The sequence below is a fragment of the Topomyia yanbarensis genome, chromosome 3 (genome assembly GCF_030247195.1).
Source record: "Topomyia yanbarensis strain Yona2022 chromosome 3, ASM3024719v1, whole genome shotgun sequence".
NCBI lineage: Eukaryota > Metazoa > Arthropoda > Insecta > Diptera > Culicidae > Topomyia > Topomyia yanbarensis.
Genome location: NC_080672.1, coordinates 162,706,654 through 162,722,220, shown reverse-complemented (window position 1 = coordinate 162,722,220; position 15,567 = coordinate 162,706,654). Strand labels below are relative to the sequence as shown.

The window sequence follows — 15,567 nt, the reverse complement described above, 5'->3', positions numbered from 1 at the left end:
AATCGCAAGAAAATTGTTTTTTTTTCACGTAGATACCATATTGCAATAGCCTATTGAAAACCCCAACTTATTAAAGTAGGTATTGCGCTCTTCTATACGAATGTTACTAAATTTTCTCATTGGGGAAAGTTAGATCAAATTAAATAAAAGTCAGACAGAATACTGGACAAAAGAATTAAATTGATGGGTACCGAAAAAAGAGATTATAACTACTAGAGGGAGCAAAGCGCTAGTGTCTCCATGTATCCACTCACTGAAACATGGGGTCTCGCTCTAGCATGTTGTATCCCATTATTTTGCCATTTGTGTACCTGGGGCAATCAATGTCAAACTAAAGGGCCTATCATTTGTAAGAGCGAGATAATAAACCAACAGTGTTAACAGCGACATACGGCCTCTAGTAGTTCTAATCACTTTTGTACCGAACAAAAACCCCGAAGTTCATTGCCAAAGTCGGAAGAGATTAACCGTAAAAGAATTCCGCCACGTTTACACCACGATAACTTTTAGTTGTCGGGTCGTAGTAGGTTTAAAATTAGAATCAAAAGTAAACACCGCGCGTGGGCCAAGCGTCTAGAAAGACTTTCACTCTCGTCTCGATCAGCATGTGACGACATTGCGCGAATGAGCTGAGTAATTGATGAAACATATAAGTGTGCCAGTTTAAATTTGTCAGCTTTGTTTACGTTGTAGAACGTTTATTAATGTGAAGTTCTATGCAAGATAAAAGCTTCCTACCCGTATAAATAAATACCATTCCAGAAATCTTCGGAACCATTTCCAAATTATTCGTATAATGCTTACCATATTGGGAATACTACTGATATATTTCACCATTATAATTGAACTGTTATACTACCATACCCATTTTAGTTACCATTTCCAATACCTTCCGTGTATGCTTTATTGGAGATTTGTATACTACATTGTTCTTTGGCGCCAGAGGTTAATATTGCTCTGGTGGGCTTTGTTATTCGTATATCTGTTTACCCTGCTCCAAAAATCTGTAGTTTAAGATGGTCAAAAATCCTCGTCTAACAATATTGCGGAGATAGCTCAATTGGATAAAGTGTCGGTGCATTTAGTGTCAACGAAGCATTCTTCAGAAGATGGCGAGAGTAAAATAATATTTCATCAATCGATAGAATTGAAATGTGAAGGGGAAAAGATTTTTTTCTCCAGCTAATATTTTATCCATCGCTAAACCTAAAATATGCTTGCCACCATAATCTGTATGGTTCTTGAATGGTATGTTGTCAAAATGTATATGGAAAACAGCACATTTTGTTATGATGACTGTTCTTAACAACCCATTGTTTGTATGGTCGAGTATGGAAATACGACACTGGTTATGTTCGATATTATACTAGGCAATGGTTAATCTATTGTTGAACTTACCATATTGAAAATGGTTTTAAAACGATTGATGCAATGGTTGGCATATGGTACACATTTATGCGGGTAATAAACTATTCTGAAACTTTTAATGTTTGAAGGTCAGTTTGTTTTGAAACTATTATAATTTACAGTGATTAGCTATGTACGGGTCCAAATCGCTGGCAAAGCGGGGGGAGGTGGGTGACACCAATCTTGACGCAAGATATCTTATTCACGTTTTGGAAAACTCAATTCTTGAGCGTTTTTTCAAAACGTCATATCTGCAATGAGTTACTCTCTTTGTTTACTTTCTCTTCTGTTAATAATTCGGTCATTTTAACATTTATCCCTCAACTCTTTGCATAATATGCTAATTAAAACCACCGTCTTTCGATCTGTACTGTAAAATAGGTGAAAAAGGTTATAGTGACGCCGTAAAAATCGAAAGAGAAAGTAAACAAAGAGAGTAACTCATTGCAGATATGACGTTTTGAAAAAACGCTCAAGAATTTTGTAAGTTATACAAAACTACTTTTTCTACCACGCTCAGAGGAGTAACTGGGGTCGAATCCTGGCCAAAACTATTTATTGCGGCTATTGCTGTTATTATGGCTTAATATTAACTACAAATAGAAAATAACTGGTTTTTAGGACTATTTGGCATCTTTTTTATTTCGATTATAGAGGTTTTAACCTTAAGGTCATTCGCCTCTTCGGGTTAGGAAAATCTCTTATGAAAAATTTCTAACCCTATGTGCGGGGTCGGGACTCGAACCCAGGTGCGCTGCGTACAAGGCAATCGATTTACCAACTACGCTACGCCCACCCCTGATATTTGGCATCTATCCACTTACAAGTGCAGGGGTCAATTTCCTAGATCCTTCCGAATATTAGTATTTTCGAGATGATCTTTGTGAATACATTTGTTTTTCCCGCTGCATGAACAGTTGGTTAGTGGAAAAGGAAGAAGAAAAGGGATATCTGTGCACATATTCATAAAGTTTCTTTTTGCCAAACATAGTATTTGACTCTATAGCATTTTGGCGCACTTCAAATTAGAAAAATTATCAATATTTTCAAATCGCTTGGAATTTGAGGTTCGGAAAAGATCGGAAGCGACTTTTTTATCATTCAAATTTGGAATAACTTGTTTAAAAACCTGTTTTAATCCACCTAGAGGTGCAATTGTGCCTTTCTCATTTCTCCAAACTATGATTTAATAGCTGGTTCGTACAATATAACATTATGGAAATGTCTTTCATTCGTATTACACTTGGTAAGTATATATAAGAGCACCTTTTTGCATTCATCGTGGTATCGGTTTGAATCGGAGTTTTCTATGTGATCGCACTCCACAACCCGTAACACCGGAGCCGGAAGTCGGATGAAGATGGAATTTAATATCAGTTTCCGGGGACGCAACACCTTTCATTTGAGACTAAGTTGATCAAATCGGTCAATCCATTTTCGAGAAACCAATATAACAGTTATTCTGAATTTGGATGCTTCCGGTTCCGTCAATGGTGGCCAGTGTGGCCAAAGAGACTTTGAATGACTGTTGGTGACCTAGATCTACAAATTCAACAGTTGTGTTTACATTTTGGAAAAAAATTCACCTTTTTACATTCATCGCAGAATTCGTTAGAATCGAGATTTGCGTGATCGTACGTATCACCCTGTAATTCAGGAACCAGAACTCGGATCCACACAAAATTCAACAGCAGCTGATGGACCGAGCGAGCTTCATTTAAAATCAAGTTTGCCAAATCGGTTCAGAAAATTCCGAGAAACCGATGTGGACAAATCAACAAATTTTGTTTTGTAACCATACTCTTCAACTCGTAATCCGCAACAAGATGTCGGTTGAAAATGAAATTCAATAGCAACCTATGGGAATATTATACCTTTCATCTGAATCTTAGTTTGTAAAAATCCGTTCAGCCATTTCCGAGAAACCGATGTGGACATCTGCACATACACACATACATGCATACATACATACACACATACATACACACAGATATTTTGCGATCTCGGCGAACTGAGTCGAATGTTATATGAGACTCGGCCCTCCGGGCCTCGGTTAGAAAGTCGGTTTTTGGAGCAGTTGCATAAACTTTCTATATGAGAAAGGCAAAAGAATAATATTTAATTAGCTTAATCAGCATAAGCTCAATGTTATCTTCATGTGATTATATTTTGAAATGTTGGTGGAATGGGTTTGAAAGTGAAGGGAATGGGTAGAGTGGGAGTGGAGGATGCGTCAGAAATCCTTCATCTTATTTCGGTATACAGGGTGGATGAAGGAAATGCTGGCGTGAGGGTGGTCCAAGGGGAGGGGAGTAATGAAGGAGGGAGGTGCCCGGGCAAGGCGGGGGGAGGGGCGGCGACGCAATACTCAACTGCATATTTTGCCTTCCATTTGAGACTTGGTTTGAGAAAATCGGTTCAGTCATCACCGAAGAACCGATGTGACTATAATTGTAGAATATGCCCGGAATTCCGGACTTTCGGAATCGTCGATAGTGGACAATATATTCAAAGAATGTTTGATTGGCAATCAGTTATCTAGATCTGCGATTAGAAGTAATTTGGAGACCATTTCACTAGTTTTTAGCCTCTGAGGTATTACGATTGTACCGATTTATATGGGAAATTCCAGTGTATCCTTACTAATACCCCTGTAACTTCGGAAGCAAGAGTCAGAACCGAATGAAATTCAGCAGCAGTCAATGGTATTACTGTATCTTTCATTTGAAATCAAGTTTGTAAAAATCGGTAGAGAATTCGTTGGGGAATGGGTGTGATATTAGCTTAGGAACTTGGCGGGTTCCCCGGGGGCGTCATGAACCGTCATAGGTGGCCAATGTGGTCAAAGCTGCTTTGATTGATCATTACTGATCCAGACCCGCAAACTAGAGTAATGTTACATCAATTTTAATATGTTTTACATCATTTGAACATTATGGTGGTACCAGTTTATATGGGAATTTGCTGTGTGACCGCACTCTTCAACCCGTAACTCCGGAACCGGAAGTCGGATCAACTAAAAATTCAATAGCAGCTTATGGGAGCGTTATACCTTTCAGATGAAACTAAGTTTGCAAAAATCGGTTCAGCCATCTCTGAGAAAATTGTGTGAGTTTAAATGACACACACACATACACACACACATACACACACATACACACACACACATACATACACACAGACATTTGCCGATCTCGACGAACTGAATCGAATGGTGTATGACACTCGGCCCTCCGGGCCTCGGTTGAAAAGTCGATTTTTACAGTGATTGCATAGCCTTTCTTTATATGAGAAAGGCAAAAAGGTGTTTTTAAAGCTGGTCCAATAAACAGCAACACTACTATTTTCGGATATTTTTAAGCTGAGGTTATACAAATAGTTGTGTTCAATTACGTTTGTTATAATATTGTCTTATTTACAGTCATTATCATCACGATTTTTCTGGATATATAATAAAAACCTGTTTTAATCCACCTAGCGGTGCAATTGTGCCTTTCTCAATTATAAACACCAGAATGTTTGCGTTGGTTATATTCATTAAAAGCTTTCAAATGCATATATTACATTTTATTATTATACATGACATGACTGTCGGATTTCTCCTTTTTTATCTTTCAGCACACTTAAGCACTGAACTGCAATCATCTACGTCTTCTTAAAAACTGAATACAAGAATACAAAAACATAATATACAAGAAAAGAAATCATTATTCGAGGTGTAAAACTTTGTAAAAGAAAAAACAGCCACGGTAATATTGAACTGAAAAACCTGTTTTAATCCACCTAGCGGTGCAATTGTGGCTTTCTCAATCATGAACACGAGAATGTTTGCGTTGGTTATATTCATTAAAAGCTTTCAAATGCATATACAGTAATGTTTCGATTATATCACACCTAGTTATATATATATATATATATATATATATATATATATATATATATATATATATATATATATATATATATATATATATATATATATATATATATATATATATATATATATATATATATATATATATATATATATATATATATATATATATATATATATATATATATATATATATATATATATATATATATATATATATATATATATATATATATATATATATATATATATATATATATATATATATATATATATATATATATATATATATATAGGGATGGGTGTATATATGTATAAAATAATATACTAGTACATGCATATATATATTCATTTCAATATATACATACTGATTTACATATGTATGCATAGATACGTTCATATACATATGTATATACACAGATACATGCATACATATATGGATATATAAGCGTGATATAATCGAAACATTACTGTATTACATTTTATTATTATAAATGACATGACAAATATACAAGAAAAGATATCATTATTCGAGTTCTAAAATTTTGTAAAAGAAAAAACAGCCACGGTAATAATGAACTGAAAAAAGCCGCGAAATCGGCAGTCCCAAAAAGTCGATTTTTATAAAAAAAAATTTTTTTCGTTGTGACATAAAATCTCGACGTTTCATGCATTTAAAAAATGTTTGGCATCAAAAATACGAATTCGATTTCTGAAATTTCATGGAGTCCCCCCCTTGAAAGAAAAAATTGAGATCCGGCTTATATGGGAATTTCATATGTGACCAGACGGCTCAGTCTATATTTCCGGAACCATATAAGCGATCCGTGCGAAATTTTATAGACATCTGTGGGGATAATATAGCTATCATTCGGGACTAAGTTTGTGAAAATCGGTGCAACCATTTCCGAGAAACCGATATGAGTTTGCTAGTTTTGAAAGATGGCCGCTTTTCCCGGGCACTTCCGGAACCGTCTATGGTGGTCAATGTAGTCGACGAAAGTTTGGTTGGCCGTCGGTGTCCTAGAACTGCAAATTTAAGTTGTTTGGGAGACATTTTAGCGAAATTTTTACCTTTTTTGCTTTCATCGGGGTATCGGTTTGAAACACAATTTGCTATGTGATCGCACGCCACAACCCGTAACTCCAGAACCGGAAGTCGGTTCGGGATAAAATTTAATTGCCATTTACGGGGGTGCAACATCTTTCATTTAAGATTAAGTTTGGTTGATTCGGTTTAGCCATCTCTGAGAAACCGACGCGACTGTTATTCTGAATTTGGATACTTCCGCCGGGGCTTCCGGAACCAATGATGGTGGCCAATGTGACCAAAGAGTCTTTAAATGGCTGTTAGTGACCTAGTACTACAAATCGAAGCAGTTGTGGTCACATTTTGGAAAATTTTCACTATTATACATTCATTGCAGATTTTTTTTAAATCGACACTTTCTACGTGATCGTACTCATCACCCTGTAATTCCGGAACCGGAAGTCGGATTTATTAGAAATTCAATAGCAGCCTACGGGAACGTTGCACCCTTCATTTGGGACTAAGTTTGTGAAAATCGATTCAGCCATCTCTGAGAAAAGTGAGTGAGATTGTGTTCGCGTACACACACAGATGCACATACACACATACATATACACACAGACATTTGCCGAACTCGACGAACTGAATCGAATGGTATAAGTCACTCGGCCCTCCGGGCCTCCGTTAAGTAGTCGATTTTCAGAGCAATTGAAATACCTTTCTATTGAGAAAGGCAAAAGGTGCAAAATCGGCATAGTCCCAAAAAGTCGATTAAAAAAAACTACAAGGGGCAGCCCTATGGGGTTGCACGAACTGTAGACGTAGGACTATACTATTTAATGTAAAATATTTATTTTCTTAGTACTTAGTGTGTGGGAAAAAACACCCGGACCGGTGAAGAAAAATCAAATTTTAGACAATATAATCACATCTCATGTATAGAACAAGCTTTCTAGTTGCTCTCAAACAGATCCTAAAAGTTCAAACACCCATGGATAACCCCAAGTTTGTAGATGTGTTTCGTTGCCACAGGATTGTAAAATGGTCAATATTACGTCATGAAAATTCAATTCTTGACAATTTTTTTGCCTGCAAAATGCACTGTGTCTATGCAAAGCTCATGATTTGTTGGGATATTAGCATTGATCGGAAAATGCTTTCCAACGCTGCGCATTGCATACATACAGGACATTTTGCAGGTCACCAGAAGCTGTTCATTTTACCACCGCTACATGTTCATTTTACCCACTCGCTATAAACATGTCTCATTTTTGGACATGTTTAGAAATCAAGAATCATGTTTGAAAAAATGTGTTTATGACGAAGTATTTTTACCAGATATGTACAAAACATGTCTAACAAGAAACATAAGGTGATTGTAATATCTCATTCACTTATTAGTTAGAAAATAATGACTTTGCTTAACGTGTTCATTTTACCGCCAGTTCCCCTACCTACCAACACATTCGCACCAAACATTGAACCCAAGCGTACAATACAAAATGAGTCAACGCTGATGATGATGGGTAGAGCGAAAGAGACAACTAGTACCACCACGACACTATTAGCGCGTTTCACCAAAATTCCACGCGGCCTTTCCCGATGAAAGGAACGGCCGCGCTTAGCCCATCTGTCATAATATCGTGATTTTGCATAGCGAAGGGCTGAATGATTTTGTTCCAAAAAACAGCCCTGCGTTATGCAACACTTTGTGCAGATTGATTATACCAGTTGCAAGTGGGGCCAAATTCACCAAGTTCCGTAAAATTCCTTTTAAATTACAGAATTGATAAAATTGCTTATATGAGCTAAACTAATTAATCAAATCCTGTTTTAAAAACTGTCCTTGCGTTTAAACCAAAATGGGAAGCTTATTACTACCACTACATTACTTAATTTCAAGCGCAAATAGCAAATACATGTGCTAGTTAAACCAAAAATTTACTGGCCACATTACAGCGGCATTTGGGAAGCAGTTGGAGCGGTCGCCTGTTGGACGACACAGGGTAGCGACCCTCCACAGCCAGTGTAACGGACTTCTAACTCAGCTACACTGGCTGTAAAAAACACAGCGCAGTGATCTGCTTCGCCAGCCGTTCAACAGGGAACTGAGCGTGTTTGGCCAAGTCCGTTCTTTAAATAGTCGATGATGACGTCATTCACAGAAGCGTTGCGCGCTAGGTACACCAATCCGTCGTACAGGGCTTGGGAAGCGCTATCTTCTGTGTGTTAATGCGCGATATTTTGACAAGGCTGTATATTATTTAATTTTTTAATGCTATGATATCAAAAATCTTTGGGTTTATCTATTGGAATCTATTCTTAGAAGTATTTCAGGGCGATTTGCGCAAAAAAATTGAAAATTTATCGTGAGATGGCTGAATTATATGCGTTTTAAATTGGATCACTTTTCGTTACATACCATTTTTGTAGAATTTGCAGAGTGCACCCCCATATCGAAAACAAAGACGTAGTCCTACGTCAAAAATTCTCTATGTTTCATGCATTTTAAAGATGCTCGGCATCAAAAATACGAATTCGATTTCTAAAATTTCACGGGGTCCCCCCTTTGAAAAAAATTTTGAGTTCAGGCTTATATGGGAATTTCATATGTGACCGGACGGTTCAGTCTATATTTCCGAAACCATACAAGCGATGCGCTTATAGACATCTGTGGGGATAATATAGCTATCATTCGGGACTAAGTTTGTGAAAATCGGCCAAACCATTTCCAAGAAACTGATATGAGTTTGCTAATTTTGAAAGATGACCGCTTTTCCCGGGCTCTTCCGGAAACGTCTATAGTGATCAATGTAGTCAACGAAAGTTTGTTTGGCCGTCGGTGACCTAGAACTGCAAATTTAAGTTGTTTGGGAGACATTTTAGCGAAATTTTTACCTTTTATGCTTTCATCGGAGTATCGGTTTGAATCACAATTTGCTATGTGATCGCACACCACCACCCGTAACTCCAGAACCGGCAGTCGGATCGTGATAAAAATTAATAGCCATTTACGGGGACGCAACGTCTTTCATTTGAGACTAAGTTTGGTTGATTCGGTCTGGCCATCTCCGAGATACCGATGTGACTGTTATTCTGAATTTAGATACTTCCACCGGGGCTTCCGGAACCGATGATTGTGGCCAATGTGACCAAAGAGACTTTGAATGGCTGTTAGTGACCTAGTACTACAAATCGAAGCAGTTGTGGTCACATTTTGGAAAAATTTATATAAATTCATTGCAGAATTTATTAAAATCGATATTTTCTGCGTGATCGTAGGGGAGAGTGGGTACACTTGATCCCACTTTTGCTTTTTTCTTATAACTTTTCAATGAAATAAAAATTTAAATTGAAAAACTTGCCATTTTGTAGTCAATTTAAATTGTAAGAGCTATGACTAATATGTAAATCCGAGTACTATGCCCTGTCAGTAATATAAACAATTTTGAAAATCATGTCAAAACGAGGTTTTTGTAAAAACGTGTGGTAACTTGATCCCCTGCCTACTGGGGCTAAATAAACAAAGCACACTATGACTAATAGACATGAATGTTCAGCTAATCATCTGTCCTGGCAAATTAATTAATTAGACTATCTTTTTAGATGCACGACAAACTTTAATCACAGTAGAAAGTCAAGACAAGCATTTGCAGTAAATCAATGCTCTTTAACTGGCTTCTCCAACCTTCTGTAACATATACCATAATTTGTCACGGAAAAAAACATTTTAGATCAATTAATAGTGCCAGGTACTTTATGAAAATGATGTTTTTCTATTTCTACACATTTAGAAAGTGCTTAAGATAGCTAATGATAGGGATCAAGTGTACCCAGTGTATAGGGATCAAAGATACCTATTGTATGAGGTGAACAAAATTTATTTTTTTTGTATGTGTTGTGAAACTTTTTATTCGAAAAACGTTTTTTTTCTAGACAAAAGTCCTTAGAAAGTAATCGTACTTGAAAATATTCATATATAATTAGTTCGCCGATATCAGACAACCGTTTAAAAAATTTGTAAAAAGATGGTATATGTCACTCGGCCCTCCGGGCCTCCGTTAAAGAGTCGGTTTTCAGAGCAATTGCAATACCTTTCTATTGAGAAAGGCAAAAAGGTGCAAAAGTCCCAAAAAGTCGATTTTTATAAAAAAAAAAATTTCGAGATAACATGAAATCTCGACGTTTCATGCATTTTAAAAATGTTCATGGGGTCCCCCCTTTGAAAAAAATCCGGCTTATATGGGAATTTCATATATGACCGGACGGTTTAGTCTATATTTCCGGAACCATATAAGCGATCCATAAAAATTTTTATAGACATCTGTGGGGATAGTATAGCTATCATATGGGACTAAGTTTGTGAAAATCGGCCCAACCATTTCCGGGAAAATGATGTGAGTTCGTTAATTTTAAAAGATGGCGGTTTTTCTCGGGCACTTCCGGAATCGTCTATGGTGGTCAATGTAGTCAACGAAAGTTTGGTTGGCGGTCGGTGACCTAGAACTGCAAATTTAAGTTGTTTGAGAGACATTTTAGCGAAATTTTTACCTTTTTTGCTTTCATAGGAGTATCGGTTTGAATCACAATTTGCTATGTGATCGCACACCACAACCCGTAACTCCGGAACCGGAAGTCGGTTCGGGATAAAATTTGATAGCCATTTACCGGGACGCAACATCTATCATTTAAGACTAAGTTTGGTTGAATCGGTCTAGCCATCTCCGAGAAACCGATGTGACTGTTATTCTGAATTTAGATACTTCCGCCGGGGCTTCCGGAACCGTTGATGGTGGCCAATGTGACCAAAGAGACTTTGCATGGCTGTTAGTGACCTAGTACTACAAATCGAAGCAGTTGTGGTAACATTTTGGAAAAAATTTCACGATTATACATTCATTGTAGAATTTATTAAAATCGACATTTTCTGCGTGATCGAGTTCACCACCCTGTAATTCCGGAACCGGAAGTCGGATTCATTAGAAATTCAATAGCAGCCTATGGGAACGTTGCACCTTTCATTTGAGACTAAGTTTGTCAAAATCGGTTCAGCAATCTCTGAGAAAAGTGAGTGAGATTGTGTTCGCGTACCCACACATACACACAGACGCACATAGACACACATACATACACACACATACATACACACACAGAGACATTTGCCGAACTCGACGAACTGAATCGAATGATATATGTCACTCGGCCCTCCGGGCCTCCGTTAAAAAGTCGGTTTTCAGAGCAATTGCAATACCTTTCTATTGAGAAAGGCAAAAAGGTGCGAAATCGGCAATCCCAAAAAGTCGATTTTTATAAAAAAAAAATCGAGATAACATAAAATCTCGACGTTTCATGCATTTTAAAGATGTTTGGCATCAAAAATACGAACGGTTTCTGAAATTCCATGAAAAAAAAATTTGAGTTCAGGCTTATATGGGAATTTTATATGTGCCCTGTGGTTTATTATATATTTCCGGACCCATATAAGCGATCCGTACGAAATTTTATAGACATCTGTGGGGATATTACAGCTATCATTTGGGAATAAGTTTGTGAAAATCGGCCCAACCATTTCCGGGAAACTGATGTGAGTTCGTCGATTTTGAAAGATGGCCGCTTTTCCCGGGCACTTCTGGAACCGTCTATGGTGGTCAATGTAGTCAACGAAAATGTGATTGGCCTTCGGTGACCTAGAACAGCAAATTTAAGTTGTTTGAGAGACATTTTAGCGAAATTTTTACCTTTTTTGCTTTCAATGGAGTATCGGTTTGAATCGCAATTTGCTATGTGATCGCACGCCACAACCTGTAGCTCCGGAAGCGGAAGTCGCATCGGGATGAAATTAAATAGCCATTTACGGAGCGCAACACCTTTCATTTAAGACTAAGTTTGGTTGAATCGGTCTAGCCATCTCTGAGAAAAATGAGTGACATTTTTTGTTACATACACACACATACATACATACACACATACATACACACGCACGGACATTTGCCGAACTCGACGAACTGAATCGAATGGTATATCCGGGCCACCGTTGAAAAGTTGGTTTTCAGAGCAATTGCAATACCTTTCTATTGAGAAAGGCAAAAATGATTAAAAACTCTTAAAATATCACCATTTTGCATCCATGCAAAAATTCTTTATCAATTTTTGGCATACTCTTTATTTTGCCACAATAAGCTTTTAGGTATCTAAAAAAATATAACTAAATAAAAAACCGAAAAAAGTTTTTTTGGTTGTTGACCAAGAATTTGTTCTAGTTACTCCTCTGTGCCACGTTTCATATTTAGGCTGTGAACCATTTGGCGATTTTTTTAAACCTTTAGTTAAAGTTTTACAGTTTGAAAGTTATTTTCTCTTGAATTTAACCGAGAGCGCGAACCATTTTAAAAGTTGACATTTGGATGGTTATGTAGAATTGACAGCTGGGGTTACCTCAAGTTGGTAGAAGTGTGAACATTTGTCGATTTTTTAAAATTAGTTTTTTTTATTACATTAGGTATGACAGTCATAGCCTCGAAACGTAAACATCAATATTATGAAATAACCCAAACAGATTTTGACACAACACGTTATCGATTCCATCTTTATCCCTTCATTTCGTTTTGAAAAAAAATTACATCCTCATTTAGGTGTTTCCCCCTTTTTATTCTGCACCATGCGCAAAATTTTAACTATCGAGCTGTCAAATTTGACTATCGCTCTGTCAATTTTAACCATGCTCCAGAGCAGGGTTATTTTGCAAATAACTTTCGAAGTGTCAGATTTTAACCAAAAGTTAAAAATTTCGCCAAATGTTTCACAGCCTTAAAGAGTGCCGAATAAAGGGTGTTACGATCAAAAATTGATCCAACAAGAATGTGCGCAAAGCGGTCAAACTTTTTATTAAAAAATCAAATCGTATTTTTGTAAGTTCTATTCATACCTAATACAGAAGAAATTCACCCATTCATTCCTTTTTAGCGAATACGAATTTCCGAAGCCTTTCGGTTGACTCCTTCCATCAAGCTTTGCACAGCCTCCTTGGTCACTTTCCTCGCCGCAAAACGCCAGTTTGCCTTAAACTGCATCTCGCTGACAATTATTTTTCACGTCTTCTTGAGGTTTCGCTTGACGATTTTCTAATATTTTTGTAGCGGGCAAAGCTCAGGCGCGTTGGGTGGGTTCATGGTACCACCTGGACATTGTTCGCGGCATACCACTTCAAGGCTTTTTCCGTATGGTAAGATGCCAAATGCGGCCAAAACAAAACGAAATAATTTTGTTGCTTGAGGAAAGGCAACCGGCGTTTTTCCAGGCACCACTGCACAGTGGCCCAAATTCTAAATTCAGCGGAAATTTTGAGATTTTACTTAAACTAATCAACTTAGCCTTATTAAATCTTTGTAGAAGTTTTTGTAGTTTGTGAGCCCCTTCTTTTTGTTAATACAACAGTGAGGGTGGTTCTAATTTTAACAAGACCAAAGAAATAACTTTTTAATCATTCTAGCTAGGGTCAAACGTCAATTGAGCTAACACCTACCTAAATCCATGAACCAAGTTATTTGCATGAATATATTTAAATACATGCAAACATCTTTTTCTGTAAATCACTACCGGCTAGTGGGAGATAGGATGGTTAACACACACATACATTCTAGTTAGGGTCAAACGACCTTCAGTGGTGTTGTAGAACGACAAATTTTGGAAATTTTGTTCAACTTTAAGATTGTTTTAGGGCTAATAATTTGTTTCATGTCACTGCATATCTAACTATTTTCGTTGCAAAGCACTTTTTCGCCAAAAAATGTGTTTTTGGTATATTAATATCACTCATTGGGGTAAACAAAAGATAATTCTTTGTCAACCATAAAAAGGTCATGATTAGATTTATAATTGAGCAAAAAATGGCGAATGCGATATTTTTGACATTAAAAATGTCTTACTCCACTATCTGGGGCTAGGTGTCATTCTAAAATCTAAACTATCTCCCATGTAACGAAACTATGTAAGGTTTGCACGCTTATAACTCCGATATTACTAGGTGGATTTTAATCATTCATACACCAACCGATTCAGAAACACCTAACTTAAATATTGGTAATAATTTAATATTTTCCCAATAAAAGTAGACTTTTGGAAATTGGTAAAATTAAAAAGTTCACGAAAAACGGGAAAAATACCATTCGTGACGCAGATTTCTCAGACACAGCCGTCAAAAGAGGGCAGCTTAGTTGCTCAATGAAACACGAAAAGTCATAAATAGAAGCAACGCATGTCGGTTTAAATCAGTCGTTGCTCTTATCCCACACGAGCAACGTCGTCTCCGGGCGATGCAATAAGCGCTATCGATTTTCGGTAACGTTGGCATTTGCACACACTCGCACCTAAGTGACTAAACCAAATACGGTTAGTTTATAAATAGAGGTGACGCGTACCCGTTTGAATCAGTTTTTGTTCTTATGTCGAACGGGTAAGATCATGGCTGCAGCGTCTGGGCACTACAATAAGCGGTAGACGCTATGCATTTTCGGCAGCGGTGGTCGTGTGCGGATTTGTCGGGCACCAGCACGGTGTCACAGAATGATTTGCAAAGTGGGTGGGTGGGGTGGTTTGGATTTAATTCAATACGGTGTGTGCTGCTTAAGAGTGTTGCGTTTGAAAAAAATATATTTTTATGCATGCGTGTGCGTTGTAACTTGTTAATCCATGTTTACGGCGCTTTGTAGCTGCGTAGGGTAAAGAGCCTATTGGTTTTCATATTTCGGTTATATGTTTTTTTATCAGTAAGGCATCTGGAAACGTGCTTCTGTAGTTATTGCACTGTTCAGCAGCGTAGTATTTTATATAGGAGAGTACACTCAGGTTTTTTTACGCGGATTTTGAAATTTACGCGGTTTTCATTAACGCGTTTTTTTAAATTTACGCGGTTTTCATTTACACGGCCTCTATTCCCTGCGTGAAAAATCTGAGTTTAATTGCATCGGAAACAATCACATTCCCAGCAGAACTTTTTGTTTTCTAATTTCAAACACTTTTGTTTCGTACTGCACACAATGGAAAATTTTAAAACAGAACTTACCGTCCCAGCAGCAGTTGAAGCGGGTGTTCTTTTTCGATTCAAATTCAAGCCATGTCTTAAGCGTTACTGGACTTAAAATTGTTTTCCCAGTTTAACCAGTCAGAATATCTGTCCTACCCTATGTATTTAAAACACAGTTCTAATTGCGTTTTAAGGTATACAACAAATACGGTTGGGTATACTAATTTAAATTTT

General features: G+C 37.1%; 1 protein-coding gene across 2 annotated transcripts in view; it reads left to right on the top strand.

The window, feature by feature from the left end:
• The window catches only part of LOC131691142 (polycomb protein suz12-B), a 171,322-nt gene that overhangs the window by 66,232 nt on the left and 89,523 nt on the right, over positions 1–15,567 (top strand). The gene's annotated exons all lie outside the window — the stretch shown is intronic.